This window comes from Protopterus annectens, chromosome 15.part0 (assembly GCF_019279795.1).
Source record: "Protopterus annectens isolate FY-2018-M chromosome 15.part0, PAN1.0, whole genome shotgun sequence".
In the NCBI taxonomy this organism is placed as follows: Eukaryota; Metazoa; Chordata; order Ceratodontiformes; family Protopteridae; genus Protopterus; species Protopterus annectens.
In genome coordinates, this window is record NC_056749.1 from 529,053,564 (window position 1) to 529,080,120 (window position 26,557).

Consider the following 26,557-nt stretch of genomic DNA (forward strand, 5'->3'; position numbering starts at 1 on the left):
CCGTCAGGCGGGCCCTCGGTCGGCCGAATTCCAAAGTCTAGGTCCGGCGTCGGTTGTTGTCGCTTTCTCTCCTGACGTCAGTGAGGCCGGAGTATATAAGACACAGCCGACGCCATGTTCTTCAGTCTTTTTTGCCGCGCGGTGCCCGAAGCAGAAGCAGTTCGCAAGTGCCAGTCGGCCAGCTCCTGAATTACGGAAATATTGGAAACCGAAGTCTTCATTAAAGCTAAGTACCCCGTTGGGGAAACTTTTCTTGCCTCAGACCGATGTCAGAAAAAGTTAATAATTGTATTTCTTGTGGGAAGCAAATACCGCATAAGGATTTCCATTCCCTCTGCATACCTTGTTTAGGCCCAGACCACGACGTCTCGGGCTGTCGCTTTTGCGCTACTTTCAATAAACGCACTATTAAGCGTCGAGCGGAGTTCGCCCAACACTATTTTGGTAAAGCCTTTGATTACAAAATGTCGTCGGATACTCCGACTACTGTTTTGTCCAAAAAACGCAAGGACAAGGACCGACACACGAGGTCCGCGGTCCCCACCGACACCATGCCAAAACAGGCTACACGTGGTCCGGTTCTCAGCGAGACGCCTTTGCAGTCCCTGACTACCGACGACACTCCTTTGGCGGTGTCCTCTGTACCCAAGACCGCAGGTACCTCGGCCCTTTCCCAGACTACAACCACCGAAGCCATTGCTAATGTTGAGCCTACTAATGTGGACAGGTCCACTTCCACCCATGTTGTCTTTAGACCCTCATCTTCTTTTTCTATTAAGGCCTTTACTAAATCCAAAGCAGCCAGGCATCCCAAGAGGCCTGTTGCACAGGGCCCATCTCCAGGCCCCATGCCTAAAAAACAGATGCTTAAAATGGCTGAGGATTTAATTACTCTTATCAGGGGTTCTCAACCCCCTCCAGACAAGAGACCCAGAGTGGAGGAAGATTCTCCCTCTTCTGATCAGGGCTCCATTTTATCAGAACATTCTGATGTAGAGGAACACTCTTACTCCCCTTTTGAGGATTCGGATGCAGAGCAGTCCATTCCTTCTGTATCTCCTCCTGAGGATTTTTCCTTTGGGGAAACCTTGCACACTTTGAGGGAACACTTCCATTGGGAAGGCCAAGACTTTTCCGATTCCAAGAAAAGACTTAGGGAATTTCTTTTGTTACCTCAACACAGACCTCTGGCGATACCTCCTGTTTTGGACATACTTGATGATGTTTATTCGGAGGCTTGCCTTAACCCGGATTCCCTGCCTCCTGCACCAGTCAAACCTGATAGGTACTACGGAGTACCTAACTCTCACCAATTTCTCTTCAAAAGCCATAATGCTGACCCTGAAACCATTTCTCAAGGCCCCAAGGGATTGAAGGCCTCCACTGCCAAGAATCCACTTCCTGCCGAAAGAGTCAAGATCTTTAGAAAGGTGGGGAAAAAAGGTATATACCTCGGCCACCCTAGCCATGAGGGCCTTAAATTGTCAGTTTCATATGCTTAAATATCAACAGTTCCTGTTATCACAATTAAGGAATAAAATGTCTCAACCTGAACAACCAGATTTGAAGGAGTTGCAGGATATGATGCATAGTGCAGAGCAAGTGGGTAAACGCACCTTACAATGTGGTTATGATGTCCTAGAGGCCTCAAGTAGAGCGGCTGCTACAGGATCAGTCATTCGCAGACATGCCTGGCTTAGGGAACAAAACTTGCCTGATCATGTGAAAGCTAAACTTCTAGATGCTCCTTTACAAAAGGATGCTAATGCTGAGGAGATATTACGGAAAATGGAAGAAAAAGCCAAATCTATGCAAACTGTCAAAGCTTTTTTACAGGTCCAACCACCACGTTTTAGCAGAAATTGGCCTTCAAAAAACTGGTCCTTTCCAGCCACTGACAAGCCGCAAAGAGGTAGATACAGACGCACAAGGGGCAGAGGGCAATCACAAGGATCATATAGAGGCCAACAATGGCAAACTCCAGCACCAAGAGGTGGCGAAGACAGTGCACAACAATACAGGAAACAAACCCAATGACTCCCTCATTTCCATGCCAAGCAGGTTTCAGCTGGCAGCACCTTTGGGAGGAAAGCTAGCATTATTTGCAAGAAATTGGCATATTGTCACAACAGACAAATGGATCCTGGACATTATAAACAGAGGCTACAAATTTCAATTCCACACTCTTCCAAAAATGAGAGGCATGCCAAACCTGCCACACAATCAAAGGGCAGAGGCACAACTACAAATTTCAAAGCTCATAAGCATGAGAGCTATTCAAGAGGTACCTACTCACGAACAAGGTCAAGGTTTTTATTCAAGACTTTTTCTGGTACCAAGGAAAGGAACCGACTGGAGACCCATTTTGGACTTATCCATCCTAAACACATTTTACTGCACCAAAATTCAAGATGCTCACTTTACAGCAGCTTCTTCCCATGCTGGGCAAGGAGTTTTGGCTGGTAACATTGGACCTCAAGGAGGCATACCTGCATGTCCCAATCAGACAAAGCTGCAGAAGATACCTCAGATTTCTTGCAGGTTCAATCCCCTATCAATTCTCTGCATTGCCCTTTGGCTTATCTACTGCGCCCAGAGTATTCACAAAGTGCCTGGCATCAGTGATTGCCTACAGCAGACTTCAAGGGATACAAATTTACCCTTATTTGGACGACTGCCTGATCCAAGCGGACAGCAAGCACATACTTCTGGAACATCTGGCATATGTAACACGGTTACTGCATTCTCTGGGATACACAATCAACAAAGAGAAATCCAGGCTAACACCATCTCAGAAAATAACTTTCCTGGGTGCCAACTTGGACACAAACACCCAGATGGCCTATCTTCGCCAGTAAAACAGGGGCAACTAACTCAGTACTTCAAAATACTAGCAAAATGTACCAGGCTTACTGCAAGGAAAATCCTGCAGGCTCTGGGCTTCATGGCATCTTGCATTCTTTTAATCCCATGTGCAAAGCTGCATATGAGGAAACTTCAATGGTACCTAAAAAACCTATGGTCTCAACACAGTCACAGTTTGGAAACAATAATACCAATAATTCCATGTTTGCAAAAGGAATTTCTATGGTGGGCCCAAGCATGTCAAGCAAACACAGGCCTCCCATTTTGCAAGCCTCAAGCAAAGCAAGTCATCACAACAGACACCTCAGATTACGCTTGGGGGGCGCACATGACGGACAGGTGCATTCAGGGCAAATGGTCCCAAAAGGAAAAGCACCTTCACATCAATCAAAAAGAAATGCTAGCAGTAATAAATGCAATTACAGCTTTCAAGGACTTCCTGCATCCAGGACAATTACTGATAAGAACAGACAACGCCACAGTAATGTGGTACATAAACAAACAAGGAGGAACACATTCATACCCCTTGTGCAGACTAGCCATGACTCTTTGGAACTTGGCTCTGGAATGGCAAATCGAACTTTAAGCACAGTACTTGCCAGGATTGGAAAACACGCTGGCAGACAATCTAAGCAGAAATATGACAGAGCCACACGAATGGAAGTTGCATCCTCAGGTGTTTACAGAGATAATCCAAGCGTGGGGGAGGCCAGACATAGAACTTTTTGCCCCCCACAGGAATCATCAATTGGAAAAGTTTTGTTCGAGGACCTTTCATCCAAAGGCCTGGAGAGTGGACGCCCTTTCATTCAGTTGGACAGCATGGACAGTTTAGGCATTCCCACCTCTGCCTCTTCTGCCCAAGATGCTTTTGAAAGCAAGAGCAGACAGACCGAAGATGATACTGATTGCTCCAGATTGGCCAAGGCAACACTGGTACCCACTCCTGAGGAGCCTAACACATACTCCTCCCTGGTCCCTGCCTCTAACGCCGCTTCTGCTGACTCAGCACAGCTACAAAACTCTTCACAGTCAGCTGAAAACACTCAATCTCGCTGCATGGAAAATTCCTTAACACCACAACAGACCCTACTCTCCAAGGAGGTGCAGGATGTCATTTTGGAGGCCAGAAGGCCATCTACTAGAAAAGCTTACTCCGCAAAATGGAAGCGGTTTTGCTCTTGGAATGAGAAAAAAGGCCAGGACCCTAGAAAACTGAACATGCCTCAGGTATTACAGTATCTAGCTGAGCTGCTGAACAGTGGACTTTCATTTTCTTCCATAAAAATCCATGCCTCAGCCATTTCTGCAGAATTCAACACGGATCCTCCTTTATTTTCTCACCCACTCTTACGACAGTTCCTCAGAGGGGCTAAGAATACAAGACCACCAAGGAAACAACCAATACCAGCCTGGGATCTTAATTACATACTAGAAAAATTAACATTGCCTCCTTTTGAACCAGCTGCCTCAACAGATTTGCAATATTTGTCCTGGAAAACAGCCTTCCTTCTGGCTATCACTTCAGCTCGTAGGGTTTCAGAACTACAGGCCCTCATGGCGGTGCAGCCCTTTCTCATCTTCCATCAGGACAGGGTTTCCCTTCGTACCAACCCGTCATTTATGCCTAAAGTGGTATCCAGGGTAGCTTTAAATCAAGCCATACACCTACCTTTTACCCCAATCCTCAAAACAAAGGGGAAAGGCTGCTACACTCTTTAGACATCCATAGGCAGCTACGTTATTATTTGGACAGAACAAAGTCCTTCAGGAAATCAGAACAACTCTTTTGTGTCCTGTGCTGTAGGGGCTCAAGGGAAGCCAGTTACCAAGCAGACTATTTCAAAGTGGATAGGCCACTGCATACGGTTTTGTTATTCCTATCATGGGAAATCTGTTCCTACAGGTATCAGATCACACTCCACCAGGGCCACAGCTACCTCTACAGCCTTCCTCAGAGGAGTTCCTACCAAAGATATTTTGGAGGCAGCCACTTGGAGTTCTGTACATACCTTCACAAAGCACTACCACCTGCCTTTATATTCCAGAACTAGAGCAGGCTTTGCCACTGCTGTGTTGCAGGGCATTCTGGCTCAACCCAGTTCCTCCTAGTACCTACCACCCTGTGCGTAGCTTTGGGACTCTACCCATCTGTGATTACTGCAGCTGTATGCACGATGAACATAGTACAGTTTTGTACCTACCATAAATGTAGATGTTCGAGTGCTAATACAGCTGCAGTACAGGTTTCCCTCCCTCCTTCCCCATTTGGTAAAGGCATGGGGCCTAACACCCTCTTCATACAACCTGACTGGGTTATCCTTCTATGGTTTATTTGCTTGCAACTACTGATTTTGGATTATATTGCATTGCATGTATATACATATAAACATAATTTATGTATTGCCTCCCTTCTGGGGGCACCTGACATCTGGGGCAAGAAAGACTGAAGAACATGGTGTCGGCTGTGTCGTATATACTCCGGCCTCACTGACGTCAGGAGAGAGAGCGACAACAACCGACGCCGGACCTAGACTTTGGAATTCGGTCGACCGAGGGCCCGCCTGACGGCAGAGAACCCATCTGTGATTACTGCAGCTGTATTAGCACTCGAACATCTACATTTATGGTAGGTACAAAACTGTACTATTCCTTAGTCAAGCAAGCAGTGCCTCTCTCCAAAGCTGTTATGGATGTCATTCTGGAGGCCAGAAGGCCTAGCACCAGGAAAGCCTATTCGGATAAATGGAAGAGATCCTGTGCCTGGAACCAGGCTCACAGCCTTGATCCTCTTGTCCCAAATATTCCTCAGATACTACAATACTTAACTGAGATGCTGGACAAAGGCCTCTCCTTTTCATCCATTAAGATCCACGCCTCTGCCATCTCTGCTCATTACAACACAGACCCAGCAATTTTTTCTAATCCTTTGCTAAAACAGTACCTCAGAGGGGCTAAAAACATAAGACCGCCCCGTAGAGCACCAACTCCAACTTGGGACCTCAACTTCATCTTGGAAAAATTAACTTTGCCTCCTTTTGAGCCAGCTAACTCAGCAAATTTAAAATATGTTTTTTGGAAAACTGCTCTGCTCCTGGCAATAACCTCAGCACGAAGAGTTTCAGAATTACAGGCACTAATGGCATTGGAACCTTTCATCATTTTCCACCAAGACGGTGTCTTTAAGAACAAACCCTACTTTTATGCCAAAGGTGCTATCAAGTGTGGCTCTAAACCAAACTATTCACTTGCCAACTTTTTATCCAAATCCACAGAATAAATGGGAGAGACTAATGCATTCCTTGGACATACACAGGCCGTTACACTTCTACTTGGACAAAATGAAAGCTTTCAGGAAAACTCAGCAATTGTTTGTAGCATATGCTGCAGGAGCACAGGGAAAAGCCATTTCAAAACAGACCATTTCAAAATGGATAGGGCACTGTTTATGATGTCCTTCATGGATGCATCTGCAGTCATAACAAATGGGTTGTCCTGTCGTCAGGCAGCCCTTCGGTCGTCCGGATTCCAAAGTCTGGGTCCGGCTTCGGCTGATGTCGCACTTCACCCGACGTCATCTCTGCTGGTCTTCGGGTATAAAGGCATCAGCCGACGCCATTTTCCCCAGTCTTTCTTGCCGCGTGGCGCCCGAAGCAGAAGCTGTTCGCAAGTGCCGGTCGGTCAGATCCAGAGATTATTACTACCGAATACTACTTCGAAGACTTCTAAAAAGCTAAGTACCCCGTTGGGGACTCTTTCTTGCCTCAGCCGTTGTCAGAAAAAGTCAATAACTGTTTAACTTGTGGGAAACAAATACCTCATAAAGATTTCCACTCTTACTGTTTGCCTTGCTTAGGCCCAGACCACAACGTAGCAGCCTGTTCGGCCTGTGCTTCCTTCAACCGACGAACGCTTAGGCGTCAGTCGGAGTTTGCTGAACAGTTTTTCGGCTTAGATTTTGCGTACATTATGTCGTCGGATCCTCCGACTACCCAAATTGTTAAAAAACGCAAAGAAAAAGACCGACACTCGCGGTCCGTGGTTTCGGCCGAAACCACGGTTAAGCAAGCCGCGAGTGTCTTGGTTTCGGCCGAAACCGAGAAAACTGGTCAATCTTCAGCCGAATCCATGACTACTACTGAGGCTCCTGCTTCCTTATCTGAATCAGCCTCAGTTTCTGCTATACACACCATGGGAAAGCAGTACCTAACAGCATTAGGTCTCATTCCACCAAGGCAACAGCCACTTCAACTGCCTACCTCAGAGGAGTACCTACCAAGGACATTTTGGAAGCAGCAAATTGGAGTTCTGCACATACCTTCACCAAGCATTACCATCTGCTTCTTTACTCTAAATCCAGAGCTGGCTTTGCCACTGCAGTGCTGCAGGGCCTTATAGCCACCCCTAATGCCTTATAGAACCAGCCACCCAACCTCAGCTTTGGGATTCTACCCAAGTGTAATGACTGCAGCAGTGTAACACGATGAACATAGTACAGTTTGGTATCTACCATAAATGTAGATGTTCGAGTGTATACACTGCTGCAGTCTAGGTTACCCTCCCTCCTTCCCCTCTTCCTTGCTGGTACTTACCTAGGCCTACTACCCTTTGCTACCTATGGGGAGTATTTGCTGGTAACTGAAAGTTTTTGATTGCTTTTCTTATCTATGTTTTATTAGCAATTTACATTGCCTACCTTTTTGGGGGCACCTAACATCTGGGGCAAGAAAAACTGATGAAAATGGCGTCGGCTGCATCTTATATACCCCTGGCACACTGACGTCAGGGAAGAAGCGTCAGCAACTGACGCCGGACCAAGACTTTGGAACTCTGGCCAACTGAGGGACCGCCTGACGGCAGGATAACCTAAGTGTAATGACTGCAGCAGTGTATACACTCGAACATCTACATTTATGGTAGGTACAAAACTGTACTTTCTAAATGGTTATTCCTTTGCAACACTTTTTGTTATTCTCACCATGGAAAATCCCTCCGTCAGAAAGTGAAAGCTCTTCCCTTCATGGCTTTGGCACCTACTGGGCCATTTTTGACAAGGATGGACTCGCTCTTCTTGAGGCAGCAGCTTGGCCTTCTGTACTTATTTTCACTAAGCACTAGAAAATTGATAGTTTCTCCAGTGCCAAAACAGGATTTAGTAGGTCTGTTCTCCAAGGGCTTTCAGGATGTTATCTTTCCTCTTCCTGTCTGGCTGTTAAGGCTTTGGCAATCATCTTGTATAGCTTTGTGCTACTGCAGCACTGATCTAGTGATGAGAATAGTGTAGGCATGTAAGTAAAGTTATCATAGTAGTAGATGTTCACATAGATCACTGTTCCTTTGCTAACATCCTCCCACCATCCCAGTTCTCATTTTATTCATTTTTTGCTCTGTTCGATCCTATTCCGTCTCTTATCTCTAGTCTTGAGTGGGGTACCCCTTGCTTCTGTCCCTTTTTATCCTTGCATATAGTATTTCAAATTTGGATCTTGATCCTGTTGGTTAAATGTCATAGCCTCCCTTGGTGAAAGGCAAGAAGGCTCCACTTTTCTGGTGCCAATAAGTCAACTTTTATACCTGCACACCCTTGTGCTTCCTTGGGGGTTGAATGAGCATGGAAGGCACCCAAACACTTTTGTATACTGAGTGGAAGTCTGACTTCTGGCAGAATACATCCCATATAGCTTAGTGCTACTGGAACAATGATCTATTTGAACATGTGGTGTTACAGTAAGTTTAATTACACAGTTGAACTTAATGGTGGCAGCAGGCAGATTTGCAGACCTCTGGTTTAAGTCTCTGACTTGCAGCTTGGAGGAAGAGTTAGCGGATTCCTGTGAGCTGTTTTCATAGGATTTTTTCACGTTAAAGGAATATAAGAAACTAACTACTAGAAAACTTTACATGGTTAATTGATGGCTATTTTTTGTAGTTTACTGAATTTGGTGTTTGTAATACTAGTCTCATATTCCTTATTTGAAGTTGGCTTGTTTGCTCTGTTTGCCTTTGTGTTGGTGAAGCTTATTTTAACATTTCCAGTAAACAGTTTTTTGACATATTTTATAGGAACAGATGCTGGTATTTATATTAGAAATGCAACTACCCTAATTGTGAGACCAGCTGTTTGAAAGTGCCTGGATAGTTATTCTTACTCCTTGAGGATAAGAATAATTAATGGTACAGAGTGCAAAACCAGTCACTGAAAAATTGTTTAACACTTTTTTTTACTGCTCAACTCAGAGAGTTGTCTGAATTTAATTTGTATTTTTATAAGAACACATTAGATCCCATTTTAAATCCTGGGCTTCCTAGGAAGCATGTCCCCGCTACTGGGAATTTGAATTCTTTGCTTGAAAAGTTGACACTGCCTTCTTTGTGAATATTTTTCTACTTCCATTTTAAAATAAAGATGGTGTATTAGTGATAATCTCACCATTCGAAAGAATTTATTATCTGCAGGCCCTGTGCAGGAAAATGTCAGAATACTTCTTGAATGATTTTTTTTTTTTTTTTTTTTTGAGAACATAATCCTCTTTTATGAGTAAAGTACAGTAGAGAGTCGATTATCCAAACTAATTGGGACCAAGGGTACTTCAGATAATCAACCTCTTCAAATAATCAAACATGCATTGAACTGGATAAAAAAACTTTTAAAAATCTTGTTTTTTCTGCACTCGGAATATACTTTTCAGCCGTTCAGCAGGTCCAATGGACAGTAAAGTATATTTTTCACACATAAGCAGGTTACAAGTTCAAAAAACATGCACAAGCTAATGTGTAGCATTTACATATTCAGACTTTGTTTTTTTCCTACCCAAAAACTTTGGAAGACTGGGTTTGGAAAATTGACTATGTCCTTCTATTCATATGCTGCAGTATCCATAACATGCAGGAGTCCGCCTTCAGTTTACTCATATGTCCAGCTGTTATACCAAAGTTAAACTTCTACTGTGAAGGTACGTGTGACAAACCACATCACACAGCAAATGTTGGCCATAAATGGACAGTGGGTATACCTCGGAACTTTTCTGCTGCCTGACTGCGAGTTCCGGTCGTCGCTCACTTCGGAAAGTGGTGTTTGTACTTTAGATAAGTACCCCATAGGAGTTTTTTTGTTATCTTACTTGCTACTGTGTGTAATTTTTGTGAGTTAATGTCAGCTAGGAAGGGCAAGTGTCAGTGTAGAAGGCAGATTCCACATAAAGACGCTCAGTAGCTCTGTTTATTTTGCTTAGCCCCAGAACAAAACCATATGTCCTGTGACATCTACAAGGCCTTTGTTCCTAAGACCCTTAGGAGCCGTCTCTCAGCCCTTAGGCTATATTTGGAAAATCAGCATCTTAAGCATCTTGCTCAGGATATGGACCTGACATTGGCCCCTTTGGAAGAGCTGCAAACCAAAAAGGTCAAAAAGTCTTGGCCTGAACCATTGATTGCTCCGTCTGTTCCGGGCGTCCTTCCCGAGGCTGATGAAGGCTCGGAGGCCGCATCAAAAACTAAGGATCTTGCCATAACCATAGATGTCCTGCTCTTCTCTTCTATATACTGCAGTATAGTCTCCCTCCCTGCCTTCCTCTTGATACTTGCTTGATTTTCTGTATACTCGCTCCTTCAGGCTGGTGCTTGGCGGCATTCAGTTTTGAGGCAAGTATGTTCTCACATCCACTTTATACCCAACGTCCCTTTATGGCCAACATTTGTTGTGTGATGCGGCTCGTCACATGTACCTTCGCAGTAGCAGTTTAACTTTAGTGTAATGGCCAGACATACGAGTTAACCGGAGGCAGACTCCCACATGTTATGGATACTGCAGCATATAGAAGAGAAGGACATTTATGGTTATGGTAAGATTTTACACAACTATTCTTTTTGGATAATTGATTTGGGGATAATCGACTCTCTATTGTAGATCGTAGCTTCTGTTTTAACCAGATCCATCAAATTTCAGTGATTTTTTTAAAATAGAAAGATGATAGAGAAGGTGTCCATACTGTATATTTTCACTTAACAACTTAGATGTTGTCTTCAAAGATCTGAGGATAATAGACAGAACAGTCATTTTTTTCTTATGGAAACATATAAGGAAAGACTGGTCAGGAAATGCACATTTGTGTGTCCATGTGAATTAAGTTGCCTTTTGATGTAACAAGTGCATTAGAACTTTGAAAAGAAGATGATTAAACCTCGCTCTACCAATGTAGTTGCTACTTCTGCTGCCTTTAATTTAGGATGTTTGTGAAGCTGTTCCTTGGGTTTCAGCTGATCCTTTTTACCGCTTCATTCTTTTCTACATAGCAAGTTTCCTGAGTTCCATCTTTCCTTTCCTTTCCTTTAAAGATACTAAGGTATATTGTTTTGTACTGTTCTGAAGCACTAGTAATGTAGCATCCAGTAGCAGACCGCCCTTATGATGGCAGTAATAGATGTCCTTCATGGATGCATCTGCAGTCATAACAAGTGGGTTGTCCTGTCGTCAGGCAGCCCTGCAGTCGGCCGGATTCCAAAGTTGATGTCGATCTCTGTTGGTCTTCGGTATAAAAGCATCAGCCGACGCCATTTTCCCCAGTCTTTCTTGCCGTCGGTCGGATCCAGAGATTACTTCTACCGAATACTACTTGAAGACTTCTAAAGCTGACTCTTTCTTGCCTCAGCCGATGTCAGAAAAAGTTAACAATTGTTTAACCTGTGGGAAACAAATACCTCATAAAGATTTCCACTCTTACTGTCTGCCTTGTTTAGGCCCAGCCAGCAGCCTGTTCGCCTGTGTTGCAGAACAGTTTTTCGGTACTGATTTTTTATGCCGGATCCTCCGACTACCCAATCTTAAGATAAAGACCGACACTTTCGCGGTCTGCGGTTTCGCCGAAACCACGGCAAAGCAAACCGCGAGTGTCTGTCGGCGCGAAACCGAAAACTGCTCAAAGTACAGCTGAACCTATTCTTACAACTGAGGCCCCTGCTACAATTCTTGAATCGACCTCAGAAATTTTACCCACTACGGTGGTTGACTTATCAGACACCATCCCCTTGGATGTCTCTACCCCAGCACGTGGTGCTGCTAGGCCTCCAGCAGCCATGTCCATTAAGGCAGCAGCCAAGACTACTAAATCAGTGCCTGTTAAACCCCTCATCCAGGCCCTCTTCTAGTTCTCAAATGCTTTCTTTGGCAGAAGATTTAATTTCTTTAATTAGAGGATCTCAATCTCACCCAGACAGGGCCTCTCAGCCCCCAGAGAAGAGACCTAGAGCAGAGCCCTCTGAGCCAGTGTCTTCTGATGATTCTGCTGATGAATCAGACATAACTGACCAGCCTGAGGCTCCCTTCTCCAATTTTGAAGATTCTGATGCTGAAGAATCCATTCCAGCTGCTTCCCCACCAGAAGAATTCTCCTTTTGCATGCCATGCGAGAACAGTTCCAATGGCAGCAACAGGATTTTTCAGACTCCAGAAAAGACTTAGGACCTTTCTGCACCTCCCACAGCACAGGCCCTTAGCTATACCTCCTGTTCTCTGTGGTGGATGATGCTTTCAATGATGTTTGCTCCCAGATTCTTTACCCCAGCCCCTGCCAAACCAGACAGATTTTACAGGGTGCCAGATACTCATCACCACCTTTACAAGGCCCCACTTGCAGACCCAGAAACTATATCCCAGGGTCCCAAGGCAGTACCACAGCTAAAACCCTATTCCTTCTGAAAGGGAAGCAAGGTCACTAGACAGATGGGGTAAAAGGTCTACACTTCAGCTACTCTCTCAGCTAGAGCTTTAAACTGTCAGTTTCACATGATACAATACCAAGAGTTTATGCTTGATCAGTTAACTAAAAACTAACTACTGATGAATCTCTTGATAAGAAATATGTATTAGAGATGGTAAATAACATACAACAGGTTAGCAACCATTCCTTAAAATGTGGCTATGATGCACTGGAGGCTTCATTTAGATCAGCCATGACAGGCACAGTGATAAGAAGGCATGCATGGCTAAAGGAACAAGCAAGCTAAGTTGCTAGATGCCCTATGGACAAGACAAGTTTGTTTGGTACACCTGCCCAGCAGGTTATGAAGAAAATGGAAGAAAAGGCAAAATCTGTTCAAACTGTTAAAGATTTCTTGCAGGTTCAACCCCAAGGTTTAGCAGGAACTGGCCTGCCAAAATTGGTCCTTTCCTGACTCCACAAAATTTCAAAGGGCAGGAATAGACCAGAGGCAGAAACCAATCCAGAGGAGGTGCCTACAGAGGACGACAGTGGCAAGGTAACAACAGAGGCACAGACACAGCCACTGCCACTACATCAGCACAACCACAGTGACTTAATCCTAAATCCGCCTACCAGGGAACAAATAGCAGCTCCTCTAGGCGGAAAGTTAACCTTATTTTCAAAGAACTGGCACTACATAACAAAAGACAAGTGGATTTTACAAACCATAGATCAAGGTTACCGTTTCACTTCCACACTTTACCAGTCAAAAGAGGAATGCCAAATCTACCTCCAAATCAAAAAACAGAGGCTCTACGCCAGATAATGGAGTTAGCAAACATGAGAGCTGTGGAAAGAGTGCCAACAGCAGAACAAGGAAAGGGGTTCTACTCCAGACTATTCCTAGTTCCAAGAAAGGAAAAAAGTTGGAGACCAATTCTAGACCTGTCCACCTTAAATACATACATCATTGTCCCAAAATTCAAAATGCTGACCCTACAGCAACTTCTTCCCATGCTGGGCAAGGAGTCTTGGCTGTTAACTCTTGATCTCAAGGAGGCATACCTGCACGTCCCCATTCGACCAATCTGCAGAAGATACCTCAGATTTCTTGCAGGATCAGAGCACTATCAATTCTCAGCATTGCCCTGTGGCTTATCTACAGAGTATTCACAAAATGCCTGGCATCAGTAATCGCCCATTGCAGACTACAGAATTCAAATTTACCCATACCTGGACGACTGCCTGCTACAAGGGGACAACAAAAGCAAGCTGACAACAGATTTACAAAGGGTCATTTACTTGCTACAAGGACTGGGATACACAGTCAATTTACAAAAGTCAAGGCTGATACCATCCCAAACAAGGACATTCTTGAATTGGACACAGTACAACAAATGGCATTCCTGACTACAGAAAACAAAAAGAACTTCCTCTTTACTTCTTGGCACTAACAAAACTGAACAAGTTAACAGCAAGAAAATTTCTACAGGCCTTGGGCTTCATGGCATCATGCATAATCTTGGTCCCATTTGCCAGACTACATATGAGGAAACTACAGTGGTACCTAAAGAATTTATGGTCCCAACACAGACACAGTCTAGAAACAGAAATCCCACTAATTCCATGCTTAAAACAGGAGTTCCTATGGTGGGCTCAGGCATGCCAGTCAAACCCAGGCCTGCCCTTCCGCAGATGTCAACCAAGCCAGACCATCACAACAGACGCTTCAGACCTAGGATGGGGGCCCACATGCTAGACAAATGCGCAAGGATTGTGGACACAGGATCAACTTCACCTGCACATCAATCTAAAAGAAATGCTGGCAGTAAAACTGGCAATCCAAAAGTTCAAACCATTCCTCAAAGAGGGCCAGTTGATGATAAGGACAGACAACACCACAGTCATGTGGTACATCAACAAACAGGGAGGCACTCATTCATACCCCTATGCAGAATGACCTTGGAGCTGTGGACCCTGGCACTCAGCTACAACATTCAGTTACAGGCAATATTTGTACCGGGAAAGACAATACTCTAGCAGACATACTAAGCAGAACCACTTGATGCCCACGAATGGAAGCTGCACCCGACATCTTCAAGACCATCTCAAAGAAATGGGGAATGCCACAGATAGACCTATTCGCATCACCTCTCAATCACCAGCTCAAAAATTCTGCACAAGGACATTCCACCCACTAGCATGGAAAGTGGACTCACTCTCCTTCAACTGGAAAGGCCTAACAGCATATGCATTCCCACCTCTTCCTTTGATACACAAGGTACTACTAAAAATCAAGGAAGAACGTCCAAGGATAATCCTGATAGCCCCAAACTGGCCAAGACAACACTGGTACCCACTACTGAAGGGCATGTCTCGAACAACATGTGGCCAATACCCTGATGCCTTTGATGTTAACTCAGAACAACTACAGCATCATACATCCAAACCTAAAACGCTGCAACTGACTGCATGGAACATCACATAGCAGCAGCTAATCCAGAACTTTCCCAAAGAGTTAAAGACATTATTCTTGAAGCACGCAGACCTTCAACAAGAAAGAACTATGCTGGAAAATGGAAAAGGTTTGTCATTTGGAGTACCGAAGAGGAAAAGATGTGTCAAACATAGATATGCCTAACATTCTGGAGTATCTGGCGAACTTCTTCATTCAGGCCTGTCCTACTCCTCCATCAAGATACATGCATCAGCTATTTCAGCAGAATACAGCTTTGATCCACCTGTTTTTGCAGTTCCTCAGAGGAATCAAGAATGTAAAACCTCCAAGGAAACCACCATTACCAGCTTGGGACTTAAACTTTGTGCTAGAAAAGTTGACACTAGCACCCTTTGAACCAGCAGCAACAGCAGACCTACAACACCTGTCATGGAAAACTGCTTTCCTACTGGCAATTACTTCAGCAAGGAGGGTTTCAGAACTACAGGCCTTAATGGCAGTGCAACCCTTCCTAATCTTCCACCAAGATAGAGTGTCCTTGAGGACTAATCCTACATTTATGCCTAAGGTGGTATCCAGAGTATCTTTAAACCAGGCAATCCACCTACCTACCTTCTTTCCCAACCCACAAAACAGAGGGAAAGAATACTGCATACCTTGGATGTACATAGACAGCTACGCTACTACTTGGACAGAACAAAAAATAGCAGAAAGACTGACCAACTTTTGTAGCATATGCAACAGGAAGGGAAGGAAAAGCTATTTCCAAACAGACAATCTCCAAATGGATAGGAAATTGCATACGATACTGTTACTCCTTCCATGGAAAACCAATTCCACAGAACATAAGACCTCATTCTACAAGGGCAACAGCCACTACCACAGCCTTCAAAGACATTATTGAGGCGGCTACTTGGACCTCCGTGCATACATTTGCCAAGCATTATAATTTGCCTCTTTATTCCAGATCCCGAGCAGGGTTTGCCACTGCTGTACTGCAAGGGATCCTAAACACACCATAATCTACCTTTATCCTCCTCCCTAGTTGGCTATGGTATTCTAGACTGCAGATGCATCCATGAAGGACATAGTACAGTTTTGTACCTACCATAAATGTAGATGTCCGAACTGGATAGCATCTGCAGTCACCTCCTAATAGCTAGCTGTCGGGGAGTCTTTTATGGTGTATTTGTTTGTATATATGTACATATATGCTTATTGTTGTGTTTGTCTATTTGGAAACATTGGCATCTATCCAAATTTTACCCTGCAAGAGGGCTACTGGCATCTGGGGCAAGAAACACTGAGGAAAATGAGACCAACAGAGATGACAGGACAACCCACTTGTTATGACTGCAGATGCTATCCAGTTCGGACATCTACATTTATGGTAGGTACAAAACTGTACTTTATATGGCATGCTGTCCCCCTTCAGTAAATATTTATATGGATCAGTGTTGCATTAAAATTCTTAACATATGGGAGTTAGTCACAAGCAAATGCCCACTCAACTCTCACCATTTTGAAGATTTCTTTTGAGGTCTACTTCTTTGTAACATGAGGACATGCCCGGTCTCATAAAAAGGCAGTTGCCTGTGCCATATACAGGTACAGCTTGCTGAGAAAATTTGCAGTAATTTGCCTTGGTTCTGGCTCTAAAGCGTCATTCATTCAGAACCTCTGAAAAGCTAAGTGCCCCATTGGGGAACAGTTCTTGTCATTGTTGCATTTCCTGCAACCCTGTGCCTGTTTTTGCTTTGCTGGTGAAATTTCTGAAGAAACTGTTTCTTTTGTAATGCCTGCTACAGACCTGAAAAGCATGTGTGCCTATGGACACAAAACCCATATAGGGATTTCGATTCTGAATGATTGTTTTGGTTAGGATAGTTTTATCTGTTGATTGATTTCAAATCAAAATGTATGCAGATTTTAGATGAAACATTGAAGAAGCAGGTTAACCACCTGATAAAAATTACTAGTGAATAAGATATTAATGATGGTTATGTCAGCTTCTTAACAGTCATTGGCATCTTTCTTTAACAAAATAACTGGTCCTTAAGAAAGTGCACAGAAAAGAGCACTGCCACAGAGAGGTCAGTAAGGGGGGGGGGGCACTCAAAAAAGGAAGATAGGATAGTCATTGCTCTTATACATGATAGGCCTGAGTACACCACAACCAGTTAGGTAGCTCTCCAGCTCCTGTCGGTAGTGTCTAAGGTTCTTGCCAGCCTCTGTACCACTACTTTTGAGGTAGACACACTTTTAGTTGCTAGCATATTTTCCTGCCTGAATACCAGATTTTCAGTACTTCTTACATCCTATTCACAAGAAAGATGAGCTTCTCTTAGGTAGTGAGCATTGCATTCTGATGAAAAAGATGTAGGCAGCCTGGTCTTACGGCCAGCTGAGTCTAGGTTAGACAAATCTGCTTGGAAGTAGTAATTGTTTTTTAAAGAAAACTCTTGAGGTTGAACTGTTTTTTTTGTCATGTACCCCTATTCTTTGAGCCACATACACTAGACCATCATACTGTCTTGATGCAGGTGTCTTCCTAGGCCAGGATATCCCAGTCAAGCTTGATTTTAAGAAATTGGTAGAAAAAAAATGTTCATACAATAACAGTTGGCCATGCAGTTTTATTTGCTACCCTCCTTTTAAAATGACCATGAGACTCCTCATTATTGGATGATGAAATATAGTGTGCATCACACAGCTGTCTTAATATTAAATTTTGATTCAAGTGATGATGAATCCGTCTGAGTGGGCTCTTCTTTGGAGGACATAGCCTTCTGTGAAACTTGGTGAGAGCACCAAGTGGGAAACACTGGAACAAGAAATGTTAGAAACCACTGAAAGGTCCTTTGGGATTAGAGCAGCACAAATTATCAGAAGTTCCTGCAGTCTTTGAAGTATTTGGTGATGTCTTTGTCTTTTTGATAGCCTATCTGGCGGCAGCTTTCCTCCCCTTAGCCTCCAGGAAACCTATTTTGTTCTGTAGAGTCCAACAGACCTTGCCTGTACCCGTAAAAGACATCTCAACTCTCATTGGACTCTGTAACTTTTTCCTCTCAGTGTAATAAATGGGTCCAAAAAAGCACACAAAAAAAACAGACACTCAGAGGGAATAAAGTGCAAAACAACTTTACTGGTGCCTCCTGGTACCTCGGCTAAAAAGCCTTCCTTGAAGGCTTCCTTCCTTCAAGGAAGGCTTTTTAGCCGAGGTACCAGGAGGCACCAGTAAAGTTGTTTTGCACTTTATTCCCTCTGAGAGTCCGCACGTTTAGGTATAGAGAGTACTCACCACTCAAGTTCCCAGTCTGATTCAGACCTGTTTCTCAATGTTCTGTGGAAGTAGGGTCCTATAAAACAGATGTAAAAATGGAAGCACTTGGACTCTTCCCCAGAATCTGTCATTGAAGACACATGTGATTGAAGGTAAAGATTTGCCTGGATCAACTCTAAAAGATATATTTGTGACATCTAAGAATTAAATGAAATGGGGGAGGGGGTTGCCCACTGAAACCCCTTCCCCAGATGAATCCATGCTCTTATAGGCCTTTGGTACTGGCATATCTGCAACCTGGGTGGTACCAACCATGGATGCTGTCATAGGTCTTATGGCACAGTGGGCATGGAAGGACTCTGACATAGTGTAACCTATCCCTAAAAAGCCAGATAGACTCTTAGGTAGCACCAAAGGGCAGGAAACAATGGAGTAAAGGGCTATCCGTAGATACCATGGTAGTAGCAGTATCCACAAAAAATGAACTGTCTGAGGAGAATTTCTCTGTTTGTCTCCTAACAGGGAGTCAAGAATGCTGGACAGAGTGGGTAAATGGACTTATGTTATGCAACTTTCTCACTTGGAAAGCTGAATTACCCTGCACACATGACTAATTTTCAGAGGAGCCTGATCAAGGAGCTTTCCAAGTCCGTCACAGGTAACATGCTAGCTGATGTTCAACAAACATTGGGCACCCAACTCTCTACCCTGCAATTCACTTCTAAAGTGGTTATGCATCTGCTCTCCAGTGCAGTGCAGCTGATTGTACAGCCAGAGCAGCAGGCACTGGTATCAGCATACCTGGATGCATCTTTGCGATTTTGCTGAAAGCTTTACGACTTCCTTCATTAATTCCCCATCTGATGGTTCTACTCTTTTTGGACCATAAAGTTAAAGAAATGCTTGCTGGGAGTGAACATGACTGTAAGACCCTATCTGTCATTGCAGTCTATTTCTCCACCCCACAGATAACCTTTTCTAGGAACCAAAGGGGGGTGGCAAGATGATGTGTTTCAGGAAATCACAGGACAGCCCCACCCTGAGGCAGAGGGGGAAATAACTCAAATGGACCTAGCCCAAGGTCAGAGGCAGACCACATAATCAGGGTTTTCACAGTCCTTTCACCAAGAAACCCTATCAGCTCTCCTGAAGGGTTACTCGACTGCCAGACTCTGAAGGCAGTCAGGGAGTGCTTCTTCTTACTACCCCCAAACCTGACAAGACATTATATCAGATTTCTGGGTGCTAAGTATAATCTCCAATGGCTATACCACCCAGTCAGTTGGAATGTGCAGCGACATAGGTTTCAAAGTTGCTAGAAAAAGAGCCATCCAGTGGGTCCCTCGAGACCAGCTGGGATCCAGAGTCTATTCCATATTCTTTTTTATTTCCAGAAAAGACAGGGGATCTCAGTATGATTTTGGACCTTAAGCATCTCAGTCATTTTGTGAGATAGACAAAGTTCCAGATGGTTAAGGTACAGTCCATATTGCCTCTATTGAGTCAGAACACCTAGGACTTCACTGGTGATGTACAAGTGCCATTCGGACCCTGTTGTACTATGCATCTGCCATTTTGATATACAGTGAAGTTGTGTACTCAACCTTGAGTACCCCCCTCAGCTACCAAGACAGAGGCCTAGTCATATGTACCTGGCTACTTAATAAGTATGTACATACTTTGTTACAGTAGCTTGTTTTTTTTACAAAAAAAAAAATCAATAAATAAACTAAACATAACTGCTCATTATAACAAACAGTCCACTGTACATCACCACATTCTCTAGCCAGTCCTTATTTATCCCTCAACTGTCTGGTCTATTAACAGAGGTCCTAGCATCCCTTTCTGATCACCTTTTCTACTGTACTGAGTGCTCACTCCCTCTGCTTCATACCTCTACAAACTTCCTTTTAATTTCAGCCACAGTTGAACTTCTGTGTGATATTCTGTGCCGCAATCTCTCCCACTCCTCACTACTCTCCCCTCCCTTGACTGTACCTTCCTTCCAGTCTTCACTTATTCGTTCACCCTTATCTTGTCACTGTATTGTTACCCTTCTCCTGTCCATTTTTCCTGGTCTGTCTCTCCTGGCAGTGAACTTCAACAGACTTACTTGCTTTTTGATTATTTTTTTTCTCACTTGGTTTTATCCTTACCTGGGCCAGCCCGCTCCATTTGTCCTAGATACACTAGGGCTCTCTCCGCTCCCCTACCCAACCCCCACTCCCATCCACCACTGCATCAGTTACATTTATAGTTATAGACCACACCCCTCAATTACCACTCATCACCTCCCACCTACCGAATTATCCTATCACATTCCACCCCCCACCCCCCAAATTACAACAGTGCACTACAGCTTCACTGTAGTAAACATCACATTTCATTACTTAAATACTCTGTATACTCAACCTATTTATTTTCAAAACAAGGACAATGTTCTTTACACTACACACCCACTTACCAAAAACACTAGTCTGTCCCTTCATAACTAGTATACTACTACTTTCAGCCCTCACCACTTACCACATGCAACTTCATTACAACACCCCCATGGCAAACTGCTGCAATAAACCATCACATGAAACTATTAAACTTTCCCATAGCTCCATGCCTCTTTAGACCTTCCCATGCCACCTTTCTACTACATAATCAGCAGTCACTAAAATGCAAATCCCATACCTCCCTAAAACATGCTAAAATAATGTATAAGCTTACCAAACTCTACTTACACGTACTCAAAACACTCATGCTGTGGTGACATACACCTCAGTCCTGGTCCCAACACACCAACCAACCCAAACTTTGAACAGCTTAGTCCTTTACACCACAGACAGACTTCCTCTCTCATTTTCCTAAATCTAAATGTGAGAAGTATATTAAATAAAGTTCATGACCTTCATGTCCTGCTAGCGCTATATAAACCAGCGATTGTATTGCGTATGGAAACATGGCTAAAACCAGAGAACGATAATAATGAAGTAACCGCTCCAGGCTATAGTGTCATACGCAGAGATAGAAAGGGAAAAAAAGGTGGGGGGGTAGCAATGTTGTTCAAAAATCATCTCATCCTCGAACAACTTGATGTTAATGTTCCTGAAGTCAGTAATGCAGAACTCATCTTTACAAAGTTAAAACTGAACCCCCAATAAACACATAAATATCATAGGAGGCTATTTCCCACCATGTAATAACATTACTGCTATGGAAAGCCTACTAGATTGGATCTCAAACTCCCTTACTTAAGAAACTATTCTAATGGATGCCTTAAATATAGACTGGCTTAACTGCTCCGGCTACAGTCCGTCTACTCGCATTAACCTCCATGGGTTTACCCAACTTATCTCATCCACCACTAGAACTTTTAAAACAGCCAAACACCAGTCCATACTGGACTGGAGTCTTATATCTGATCCCCCCCTTGCATCCCAGTCTGGCTGTCTGCCTGAGTGACCATCAGCCAACCTACCTAATTAGAACTAGAAAGTACAGTTTTGTACCTACCATAAATGTAGATGTCCGAACTGGATAGCATCTGCAGTCATAACAAGTGGGTTGTCCTGTCAAAGTCCGGGTCGGGGTCCGCCTCCCTGATGTCGCCATTTTCCTCAGTGTTTCTTGCCCCAGATGCCAGTAGCCCTCTTGCAGGGTAAAATTTGGATAGATGCCAATGTTTCCAAATAGATAGAGGTAAACACAACAATAAGCATATATGTACATATATACAAACAAATACACCATAAAAGACTCCCCCCCGACAGCTAGCTATTAGGAGGGTAAACAGGAAGGAGGGAGGGTAATCCTGACTGCAGATGCTATCCAGTTCGACATCTACATTTATGGTAGGTACAAAACTGTACTATGTCCTTCATGGATGCATCTGCAGTCATGTAGAATACCATAGCCAACTAGGGGAGGAGGATAAAGGTAGATTATGGTGTGTTTAGGATCCCTTGCAGTACAGCAGTGGCAAACCCTGCTCGGGATCTGGAATAAAGAGGCAAATTATAATGCTTGGCAAATGTATGCACGGGGGTCCAATAATGTCATGAGGTCTTATGTTCTGTGGAATTGGTTTTCCATGGAAGGAGTAACAGTATCGTATGCAATTTCCTATCCATTTGGAGATTGTCTGTTTGGAAATAGCTTTTCCTTCCCTTCCTGTTGCATAGGCTACAAAAAGTTGGTCAGTCTTTCTGCTATTTTTGTTCTGTCCAAGTAGTGTTTTGTGGGTTGGGAAAGAAGGTAGGTAGGTGGATTGCCTGGTTTAAAGATACTCTGGATACCACCTTAGGCATAAATGTAGGATTAGTCCTCAAGGACACTCTATCTTGGTGGAAGATTAGGAAGGGTTGCACTGCCATTAAGGCCTGTAGTTCTGAAACCCTCCTTGCTGAAGTAATTGCCAGTAGGAAAGCAGTTTTCCATGACAGGTGTTGTAGGTCTGCTGTTGCTGCTGGTTCAAAGGGTGCTAGTGTCAACTTTTCTAGCACAAAGTTTAAGTCCCAAGCTGGTAATGGTGGTTTCCTTGGAGGTTTTACATTCTTGATTCCTCTGAGGAACTGCCTGAGCAAAACAGGTGGATCAAAGCTGTATTCTGCTGAAATAGCTGATGCATGTATCTTGATGGAGGAGTAGGACAGGCCTGAATGAAGAAGTTCGCCAGATACTCCAGAATGTTAGGCATATCTATGTTTGACACATCTTTTCCTCTTCGGTACTCCAAATGACAAACCTTTTCTATTTTCCAGCATAGTTCTTTCTTGTTGAAGGTCAAGAATAATGTCTTTAACTCTTTGGGAAAGTTCTGGATTAGCTGCTGCTATGTGATGTTCCATGCAGTCAGTTGCAGCGTTTAGGTTTGGATGTATGATGCTGTAGTTGTTCTGAGTTAACATCAAAGGCATCAGGGTATTGGCCACATGTTGTTCGAGACATGCTCTTCAGTAGTGGGTACCAGTGTTGTCTTGGCCAGTTTGGGGCTATCAGGATTATCCTTCCTTGATTTTTAGTAGTACCTTGTGTATCAAAGGAAGAGGTGGGAATGCATATGCTGTTAGGCCTTTCCAGTTGAAGGAGAGTGAGTCCACTTTCCATGCTAGTGGGTGGAATGTCCTTGTGCAGAATTTTTGAGCTGGTGATTGAGAGGTGATGCGAATAGGTCTATCTGTGGCATTCCCCATTTCTTTGAGATGGTCTTGAAGATGTCCGGTGCAGCTTCCATTCGTGGGCATCCAAGTGGTTCTGCTTAGTATGTCTGCTAGAGTATTGTCTTTCCCGGTACAAATATTGCCTGTAACTGAATGTTGTAGCTGAGTGCCAGGGTCCACAGCTCCAAGGTCATTCTGCATAGGGGTATGAATGAGTGCCTCCCTGTTTGTTGATGTACCACATGACTGTGGTGTTGTCTGTCCTTATCATCAACTGGCCCTCTTTGAGGAATGGTTTGAACTTTTGGATTGCCAGTTTTACTGCCAGCATTTCTTTTAGATTGATGTGCAGGTGAAGTTGATCCTGTGTCCACAATCCTTGCACGCATTTGTCTAGCATGTGGGCCCCATCCTAGGTCTGAAGCGTCTGTTGTGATGGTCTGGCTTGGTTGACATCTGCGGAAGGGCAGGCCTGGGTTTGACTGGCATGCCTGAGCCCACCATAGGAACTCCTGTTTTAAGCATGGAATTAGCGGGATTTCTGTTTCTAGACTGTGTCTGTGTTGGGACCATAAATTCTTTAGGTACCACTGTAGTTTCCTCATATGTAGTCTGGCAAATGGGACCAAGATTATGCATGATGCCATGAAGCCCAAGGCCTGTAGAAATTTTCTTGCTGTTAACTTGTTCAGTTTTGTTAGTGCCAAGAAGTAAAGAGGAAGTTCTTTTGTTTTTCTGTAGTCAGGAATGCCATTTGTTGTACTGTGTCCAATTCAAGAATGTCCTTGTTTGGGATGGTATCAGCCTTGACTTTTGTAAATTGACTGTGTATCCCAGTCCTTGTAGCAAGTAAATGACCCTTTGTAAATCTGTTGTCAGCTTGCTTTTGTTGTTATGGGTAAATTTGAATTGGCAATGCTGAGAATTGATAGTGCTCTGATCCTGCAAGAAATCTGAGGTATCTTCTGCAGATTGCAGGTATGCCTCCTTGAGATCTAGAGTTACCAGCCAAGACTCCTTGAAGTTGCTGTAGGGTCAGCATTTTGAATTTTGGGACAATGATGTATGTATTTAAGGTGGACAGGTCTAGAATTGGTCTCCAACTTTTTCCTTTCTTGGAACTAGGAATAGTCTGGAGTAGAACCCTTTCCTTGTTCTGCTGTTGGCACTCTTTCCACAGCTCTCATGTTTGCTAACTCCATTATCTGGCGTAGAGCCTCTGTTTTTGATTTGGAGGTAGATTTGGCATTCCTCTTTGACTGGTAAAGTGTGGAAGTGAAACCGTAACCTTGATCTATGGTTTGTAAAATCCACTTGTCGATTAAGTCACTGTGGTTGTGCTGATGTAGTGGCAGTGGCTGTGTCTGTGCCTCTGTTGTTACCTTGACCTCCTCTGGATTGGTTTCTGCCTCTATTCCTGCCCCTTTGAAATTTTGTGGAGTCAGGAAAGGACCAATTTTTGGCAGGCCAGTTCCTGCTAAACCTTGGGCGTTGAACCTGCAAGAAATCTTTAACAGTTTGAACAGATTTTGCCTTTTCTTCCATTTTCTTCATAACCTGCTGGGCAGGTGTACCAAACAAACTTGTCTTGTCCATAGGAGCATCTAGCAACTTAGCTTTAACATGATCCTAGCCATGCATGCCTTCTTATCACTGTGCCTGTCATGGCTGATCTAAATCAGTGCATCATAGCCACATTTTAAGGAATGGTTGCTAACCTGTTGTAAGTTATTTACCATCTCTAATACATATTTCTTATCAAGAGATTCATGAGTAGTTAGTTTTTAGTTAACTGATCAAGCATAAACTCTTGGTATTGTATCATGTGAAACTGACAGTTTAAAGCTCTAGCTGAGAGAGTAGCTGAAGTGTAGACCTTTTACCCCATCTGTCTAGTGACCTTGCTTCCCTTTCAGAAGGAATAGGGTTTTAGCTGTGGTCGCGCTACTGCCTTGGGACCCTGGGATATAGTTTCTGGGTCTGCAAGTGGGGCCTTGTAAAGGTGGTGATGAGTATCTGGCACCCTGTAAAATCTGTCTGGTTTGCAGGGGCTGCAAACATCATTGAAAGCATCATCCACCACAGAGAGAACAGGAGGTATAGCTAAGGGCCTGTGCTGTGGGAGGTGCAGAAAGGTCCTAAGTCTTTTCTGGAGTCTGAAAAATCCTGTTGCTGCCATTGAACTGGAGAATTCTTCTGGTGGGGAGCAGCTGGAATGGATTCTTCAGCATCAGAATCTTCAAAATTGGAGAAGGGCCTCAGGCTGGTCAGTTATGTCTGATTCATCAGCAGAATCATCAGAAGACACTGGCTCAGGGGCTCTGCCCTAGGTCTCTTCTCTGGGGCTGAGAGGCCCTGTCTGGGTGAGATTGAGATCCTCTAATTAAAGAAATTAAATCTTCAAAGCATTTGAGAACTAGAAGAGGGCCTGGATGAGGGGTTTAACAGGCACTGATTTAGTAGTCTTGGCTGCTTTAGCCCTGGCGAGGCCTTAATGGACATGGCTGCTGGAGGCCTAGCAGCACCACGTGCTGGGGTAGAGACATCCAAGGGATGGTGTCTGATAAGTCAACCACCGTAGTGGGTAAAATTTCTGAGGTCGATTCAAGAATTGTAGCAGGGGCCTCAGTTGTAAGAATAGGTTCAGCTGTACTTTGAGCAGTTTTCTCGTTTTGCCAAAACGGAGACACTCAGTTTGTTGCTGCGTTGGTTTGGCCGGAGACTGGCGGACGCCGAAGTGTCGGTCTTCCTTTTTTTAAGGTTTGGAAGATTGGCGGCATAGGCGGATCCAAAAAAATATGCGAAAAAAAACTGCAAAAAAACTGTTGGCGCCTAACCGTTCGCCTGCCGCCGAAAGAAAAGAAAAGAGGCGAACAGGCTGCTGACAGTAAGAGTGGAAATCTTTATGAGGTATTTGTTCACAGGTTAAACAATTGTTAACTTTTTCTGACATCAACAGCTTACAGAGATGACGACAGGACAACCCACTTGTTATGACTGCAGATGCATCCATGAAGGACATCTCACCATTTCAGTCAGATGACCCTTAGAGTAGTAAGAAACAAAAAGAACTTTAAACCTAATAACTTCATCTCCGCTCTGA

The 26,557-nt window shown here is 43.8% G+C and overlaps 1 protein-coding gene across 1 annotated transcript in view; it reads left to right on the forward strand.

Annotated features, from left to right (window-relative positions):
• The window catches only part of CUL4B (cullin 4B), a 3,236,793-nt gene that overhangs the window by 1,057,390 nt on the left and 2,152,846 nt on the right, over window positions 1-26,557 (forward strand). The window lies entirely within an intron of this gene.